This window comes from Protobothrops mucrosquamatus, unplaced genomic scaffold, assembly GCF_001527695.2.
Source record: "Protobothrops mucrosquamatus isolate PMUCROS unplaced genomic scaffold, P.Mucros_1.0 scaffold2269, whole genome shotgun sequence".
NCBI classification, from domain to species: domain Eukaryota; kingdom Metazoa; phylum Chordata; class Lepidosauria; order Squamata; family Viperidae; genus Protobothrops; species Protobothrops mucrosquamatus.
This window is the reverse complement of record NW_015388358.1, coordinates 55,597-63,623: the sequence shown is the minus strand read 5'-3', so window position 1 is coordinate 63,623 and position 8,027 is coordinate 55,597.

Below are 8,027 nucleotides of genomic sequence, written 5' to 3'. Positions count from 1 at the left end.
GTTGGGGGGGGGGAGAGAGGCTCTTTTTTTTTTTACACTGGGCCGGGAAGGGGGGGGCGGGTTGTTTTTAATCCTGGGTTGGAACGGACCACTTCCAAAGGGGTGGGCGGCGGGAACTCTCCTTAACAGAAACAAAGTTTTATTTATATATAATATACAGTCAAGCCTGTACTAATTTTTGATATGCCTGTACAGAGAGAGAGAGAGCTGTACCAAGTGGACTTGTGGGAGAGGATAAGTGGAAGAGGGAAGGGCAATAAGGCCGAAATACCGGGGGGGGGGAGGATCGGGCACTTTAAAAAAATAATAATGGCTGCTTGCCAGCTTCTTCATCCGCCTGCCGCTTCTCGGCACCAAGCTTGTCTTTCTGGGCTACCCAACCCAAAAAACTACTGAGTCTGGAAAATGAGAATCGTAGAATGAACGTATGAATACAGGTAGTCCTCGACTTAGTGGCTGTTCGAAGTTACGACGGCCCTGAAAGAAAGTGGCTTATGACCCTTTTTCAAACTTACGACCGTTGCAGCATCCCCAGGGTCACGTGATCAGAATCCAGAATGCTTGGCAACTAACTCATGTTTACGACGGTGGCAGCGTCCCCGGGGTCACGTGATCCCGTTTTGCGACCTTCTGACGAGCAAAGTCCATGGGGGAAGCCAGATTCACTTAACAACCGTGCTACTAACTCAACAACTGCAGTGATTCACTTAACAACAGAAGCAAGAAAGGTTGAAAACGGGGGCAAAACTCACTTAAACATGTCTCATTTAGCCACATAAATTTTGGGCTGAGTCGTGCTCGTAAGTCGAGGACTACCTGTATATGTATATGTGTGTGTGTTCGAATCCCATAAAGGGTATGGCTAGCTGATGAGAGCAAAATGAGCTCGAAATGGCCATCCTAGTCTCCCATTTGACTCTTTAATTCTTTGTCAACAAAAAAAGAAATTCGAATGTGTGTATATATTTATGAGCATATATATATATATGTATATATGTATGCTCAGAAGTCATACACACACACACACACACACACACACACAGATAGATACCCACACGTATGTTCATTCTACCAGGTTTGTCAAAAGAAGGTCCAATTCAAGTGACAGTCCAAAGGAGGGAGGGAAAAACTTTCTCAAAATCCCTGGTTTTATTTTTTGCACAAATGGAGAACGTTGCACAATCGGGTTATCTGTAGATTCTCAGCCGCAGGCGGTCCTCAACTTAACGACCGTTCGTTTAGCGACGCTTTGAAGTTACGAGGGTGCTAAAAAAAACCCCCGAGCCATCCTCGCATTCAACGACCGTCGCAGGGTCCCTTCGGTCACGTGTTTGCCATTCGGGTGCCGGGCCACCGGCACGTATCTACAACGCTGTCACACGTTGTAACCTGAGCAGCCGACTTCCAACAAGCACGGGTCAATGGGGGAAGCTGGGTTCGCTTAACGACCCCAGCAAAAAAGGGTTGTAAAATCAGGGGTGACTCACTTCATAACCTCTTTGCTTAGGGATGGGTGTCCCGGTCCTGATTGTGGTCGTAAGTCAAGGACTGCTTTACTGGTCTGTAGGGCTGGCGGACCTTGAAAGCTTGTGATTCTCAAAAAAACAAGGCAGATTTTAATGCGCCATGTATTTATTGTGGGAGGCAAAGTTTTTATAAACCAAATCTGGAGCTGAGGGACACCGTGGCCTTCCTCCTCTCCCTTTCCCATGCGCCTCTTCCTGCAGTCCTGACGTTTTGGGTTTCGAGGGCAGGGCTGGAGATAGTGTGTGCTTTGTGCATGTTATGTAGCCCCTTTTAAAAATGCCTTTGGTTTTTATTAAAAGCAGGCTGTCAGGGTGCCAGAATCACAGAGCTTAACGCTGCGCCCTTAAGGCCGTGGTGGCGAACCTATGGCACGCGTGCCACAGGTGGCATGCAGAGCCCTCTCTGTGGGCACGTGCGCCGTTGCCCCAGTCCTAGGCCTTCAGCTGGGTTTTATAAAACCTTTTCGCTTTAGGCCTCCGCCGCCGTGTGCAAAATAAAAAAAAAGATTCAATCAATCAATTTCAACTTCTCACGGGCAAAAAAAAGATCTCGCAAAGTTGGAATTGATTGATTGAACGTTTTAGTCCCACCCAGGCTGCTGTTACCACCACAGCCATGCCCAGCCAATGGGCCACACACACCCAATGGGCCACACACACAAAATGCACCACGCCCACCTAGCACACGACGATACATAAGTGGGTTCTGGGTTGCAGTTTGGGCACTCAGTCTCTAAAAGGTTCGCCATCACTGCCTTAAGGCAAGGGTAGGCAACTTTGGCTCTTTTATGACTTGTGGACTTCAACTCCCAGAATTCCTGAGCCAGCATGGCTCAGCTTGGAAACCTCTCCCTTCCCCTCCGCATGGCTGGCTCAGGAATTCTGGGAGTTGAAGTCCACGAGTCATAAAAGAGCCAAGGTGGCCTACCCCTGCCTTAAGCGAAGGAAGGATCAGCTGCGGTTTTAATAAGCCCAGTTTGGAAATGGCGATTCTTAGCCAAAAAAAGAGGAGGTTGCGAAACACTCTGAAATTCAGCTCAAAGACAGTATTTCTATTTTCCTTCTGGTTACACAGGTAGTCCTCGACTTAACAACCATTCGTTTAGTGACCGTTTGAAGTTACAACGGCTCTGAAAAAAGTGGCTTAAGGACCGTTTTTCACGCTTCTCCCCACCGCAGAATCCCTGTGCTCACGCGATCAGATTTCAGCTGATTGGCAACCGGCTCTATTTATGACCGTTTCGATATGTCTGGGAATTAGGTGATCCCCTTTTGCAACCTCCTGACCAGCAACGTCAGTGTGGAAGCCTTATTCACTTAACAACCGCGTTACTCACTTAACAACCGCAGTGATTCATTTAACAAGTGGGGCAAGAAAGAACGTAAAAAGGAGCAAAACTCACCCGGCCGCTATTCTTGCTTAGCAATGGAAATTTTGGGCTCAATTTTGGTCGTAAGTCGAGGACCACAATTATTTACTCTTCTCCGTTCCCTGGTAAGTTTCAGGAAACTATGGACTGAGTTTGCATTCCTCTCCATTTGCTCTTGAGTTTTTTTTTTGTTTTTTTAAGGCACCCTCTGAGCTTCTTTGCTTTTTTGATCCATGGCAACTGAAGGTACTTTGATTCTTAATCTCTTTGCTTTCAGCCTTCCTGGGTTTTTTTTTATTATTATTATTATTCCCCTTTGCCGAGTTGCTCAAGAGGGCAGGCCGAATCTCCTGGCTTTCAGCCTCGTCTTACGAAGGCAGGAAAACCGGTAGGTAGGCAGAGGCGGGACCAGGCTAGGGTGACCTGGTTAGCTTTAAGGTTAAGCCAGCTTCCTCCCCCCCCTTGCTCCCCCATTTTCAAAATTCAGGGTGTCGCATTGCAGAAGTTGCTATCTCCAAAGAGATTCCTTATGTCCTATACAAAAGATTTTAATATATATATATATTTTTTAAAGGCAGATCCCTTCTCGATTGCATATCCTCCGTGTTGAAATTCCTCTGGGTTTGGGGCATGAAACCAAATGGCCCGCATGCGTGTCTTTCCTCTTGCGGCAGCTGCTGAAGCCCTGGGCCCGGAGTTGGCAATTACGGCCGCTTTTTAATGCCCTGTGGACTTCAGCTCCCAGAATTCCTGAGCCAGCCATGCTGGCTCAGGAATTCTGGGAGTTGAAGTCCACAGGGCGTAAAGTTGCCGTAGTTGCCCACCCCTGCTCTGGGATGACCTTCCCCACCTTGGTGCCCTTTCCTTTCCAGACTTGTGGGGACTACCACAGGAAAAAAAAAAAAAGCACACCGGGTGGGAATGTGAGATGCTTCTCAACATATCTAGCAAAATCTCGCCCTAAAATCTTAAGGACTCGTTTGTCTGTTCTGCTGCAAATATTTCCCTTTTTTTTTTTTGACTCACCTTTGCTGCTGCTTCTGCTACCAGACCAAATTCTCTACCATCCTTGGCATTAAAGTGTCGTGCAAATTTCCTAACCGATTGGATATCGTCCCAAAAAGGGTTCCAGATTTTTGCCTCATTTTCTCCAAGATTGGCATAAATCTGGCCCCCAAATGACAGTTTTCAGTTGGGGGGGGGCAAACTAATCGTACATTTCACTAACAAGTAGTCTTAGACTTACGACCAGAATGGAGCTTGCCCATCACGGTTGTAAATCGTGACAGTCCTAAAATGGTCACATGACCGACCTGATTTTACCACCTTTTTTTTCCAGTGGTCGTTAAGTGAACACAGCAGTCCTAAAAGCGGCCACCGTGGTCAGTAAGCGAGCGTAGCCGTCATAAAGCGATCCCGTGATTCACGATGGACCCAGTTTTGCTGAAAACTAGATGGAAATGTTGTGACGGCATAAAACGATCGCAGAACACTGCAGATGGTCACAAACGCAAATCACATTCAGTCATGTGACGGTCACTAAGCAAACCGTCGTAAGTCAAGGACTACCTGTGTCAGTGGGTAGGAGGGCTCTAACGTGCATTTATTCAGCCGGTCCTTGGCCCAGCCAGTAGGTCCAGAGAAATTTCAGCTCTTTTATCTTCAAAAACAAGGAATTCCTGGTATAAGAAAGCAAGCTTCATTTTCTTGGGTGAGTCTTGCCATTTTCTATCTTCTTAAAAACTTGTTAAACCTTTGAAACTATCTAGCATGGCAGTTACCCGATGAGTAGAAGAGTTTCTACTCTGGAGTTTCGTCCCATGAAGCTGGACACTTTTGTGCTGTTTTTCCCCCCTGTATCACACGTTGCCGGTACGACTGTGTGAGGGATAACTCATTCTAAATAGCCAAGAATCAAAATTAGGAATATCCCCCCCCCCCCCGGTTCATCTTGCCCCGACCCACAATCGCTGAAATCACTGTTTAAATCAGTGTTTCTCAGACTTGGCAACTTTTTAAGTCGTGTGAACCAACTCCCAGAATACCCTCATGCTGGCTGGCTGGGGAATTCTGGGAGTTGAAGTCCACCCGTCTTAAAAGATGCTAAGCTTGAGAAACGCTGGTTTAGATCTTTCCTCGCTTAGCTTTTTCGTCCTTTACGACTTATTTTCACTTGGAAAACAATAGGGAGGAGCGGAGCGGTGGGGTGCAAAAACCAGAAAACTATGCAAAAAAACGCTGAGAGCAGAGGGTCTATCCTGCTTTGAATCCTCTGAACTAAATAAGCATCCCCCTTAGTTAGTTAGTTTTAAAATGTAATAGCCATAATAAACCCAGTTAGTTCGATTGGAGGGGGCCTGCTGGCCTGCAGGCAGGAAGGGAATTTTTTTAAAAAGCTTTACGACTCAGGAAAAAATGTAAAGGTGTTTTGAGTGCCTCCCCATCCTCTTGCTATCCCACCTCAAGTGATGCTTGCTTTGCGATCTTCTCGGAATGCCAGGTGGCTCTTTCACATTCAGTTCAGAAGGAAAAAAAACACGCAATTTTTTCTTCTGCTCTCTAGGGAAAGTGGCTAATAAGGCTGAGGAGCCCCCCCCCAAGGACATCCAGCCCCCTTCCCCAAAGGGCCTTTTCTCCATTTTCGTCAGGAAGAAGGAAAAAAAGATGATGTCATAGCTACTTTTTGACTAAATTATTATGTTGTTTTGTTCTATTGATTGTATTTTGTAAATGGGGGGGGGACAAAAACCCCTTTTCTTCCTCTCCCGTGGCACTTTTTAACCGACTTCAATGACTCCTAGTTTTGTTTTTCCTATGCATATTTATAATGAATTGAAAAAAAAAATGTGTATATGTAAAGAGTGGGGGAGGATTCTTTCCTTTTTTCTCCCCCCCCATGTCGAACAATGTGCCTTTTGACTAATGATTTCAGGATTTTGTACTTGTATCAGAAGGATTAAAATATTGGCATTTCAGTTGAATGAAGGAAGAAATGAAAGATTTGTGTATGTACGTGCGTGGCATGGAAGGGGGGGGGAGGAAGAAAAAAGGATTGGAAGAGGAATGAGGGAGGGAGGAGAGAGAGGAGAGGGAAGGGAGGAAGCGAAGAAAGAATGAGGACCAGAGGAAGGGAAGGAAGGAAGTAGGGAGGGAGGAAGAAAAAGGGATTGGAAGAGGAATAAGGAGGGAGGAGAGAAAGAGGAGGAAGGCAAGAAAGAATGAGAGGGAAAGAAGAAAGGAAGAATAGAAGGGAAGGAGGAAGGGAGAAAAGAGATAGGGTTACCTGCCTGAGCAGGGGGTTGGACTTGATGACCTCTAAGGTCCCTTCCAACATTATTATTATTATATTATTATTATTAAGGAAGAGGAAGGGAAGGCAAGGAAGAAAGAAAGGAAAGAAAGAAAAAGAGAAAGAAAAGGTGGAAGTTGTTAAAGAGAGATTCAACCTAAAATTAAGGAGAAATTTTCTGACAGGACAATTAATCAATGGAATAACTTGCCTTCTGGACTTGTGGGGACTCCATCCCTGGAGGTTTTCAAGATACACTGGACAGCTATTCGACTGGGTTGGTGCAAGATCTCCTGTCTTGGGCAGGGGGTTGGACTAGATGACCTCTCCAGCCCTACATTCTATGATACACAGTTTTCGGCCGGCTCACGTTCAGATATGGCAGACCTTCCTTGCACACAAAAACAGAGCCGTCAGAATGTTGGTATGCTTAAAGAGTTTCTCAATTGATTCCTTTTTTTTTTAGCGGCAGAGGTAATCCTCGACTTACAACTATTTGTTTTAGGACAATTTTGCCGAAAACTGGCATTTACTTCCCGCTTTTAGCAACACCGCTTAACCGTGGCGTTCATGTTAACAGGACTACCTGTTACTTCCTGAACTGGGGAAAAAAAACCACAGAGGGATTAGGAGGGGAATGCCTTAAGCAGCTCAAAAAATAATAATAATATTGGAAAATTGCCTGCAGTTCTACTTAGCCAAGCCCAGCCCTTCTGTTCTCGATTCAGATCCAAGATTGGATTGATGTTCAGCCACGGTCCAAAGTCCATCGTCCACGGTCCAAAGTCCATTGTGCTGCTGGCTCTGCAGAAGACGCCTTTATGAAAAGGCCCCGTGAGCAAAGACGAGACTTTCTAGCTCAGGGGTTGGGAACTATGGCCCTTTTATGACTCGTGGACTTCAACTCCCAGAATTCCTGAGCCAGCCATGCTGGCTCAGGAATTCTGGGAGTTGAAGTCCACGAGTCATAAAAGAGCCAAGGTTGCCTACCCCTGGGCTAGGAAATCCATACCTGGGGACTTAATTCCTACTTACTTCACTCCTTTTCTGCCAAAGTAAATCTTCCATTAAATTTTGATTTGTTTACTCTTAAGGCATTCTTAAACTTCAATTAATTGTTTACTTTAAAGCCTTCCTCCCCTTGAGCCCTCACCAGAGTCAAAGGGCAGGAGATAGATCTGAATTAAGTTCTCATCCGGTTTTGGCATCGCATTGCTTGTTTGCTCTTGCGCTGGCATGTTGCGTAATGCCCGTTACAGAGAAATCAGGGGCACCACACGACAACACAAATTAGCTGGAGCTGAACTGTGACATTGTGACTGCTGCCAAGTTCCAACTCCCAGCAGTGCCAAAAGTACAGATTCAATAAGGAAACAGAAATAGAGACCCAAGTTTGGTCTAGTCTAGTGCTTAAGGCACCAGGCTAGAAACTGGGAGATGGTGAGTTCCAGTCCTGCCTTAGGCACTAAAGCTAGCTAGCTAGCCAAAAAAGCCAAACAAGCTAATACAATCCTGGATTGTGTAAACAGAGGCACAGAATCAAAATCACGTGAAGTATTAGTACCGCTTTATAAAACCCGAGTAAGACCACACCTGGAATGCTGCAACCAAGTTTAGTCACCATACTACAAAAAAGATGTTGGGACTTTAGAAAAAGTTCAGAGAAGAGCAACTAAAATGATCAAAGGCCTGGAGACTAAATATACGAAGAAGAGCTACAGGACTTGGGTTTGGCGAGTCTAAAGAAAAGAAGGACCAGTAGGTGACATGATAGCAGTATTCCAGTAGTTGAGGGGCTGCCACAAAGAAGAGGGGTTCAAATTATTCTTCAAAGCACCAGAA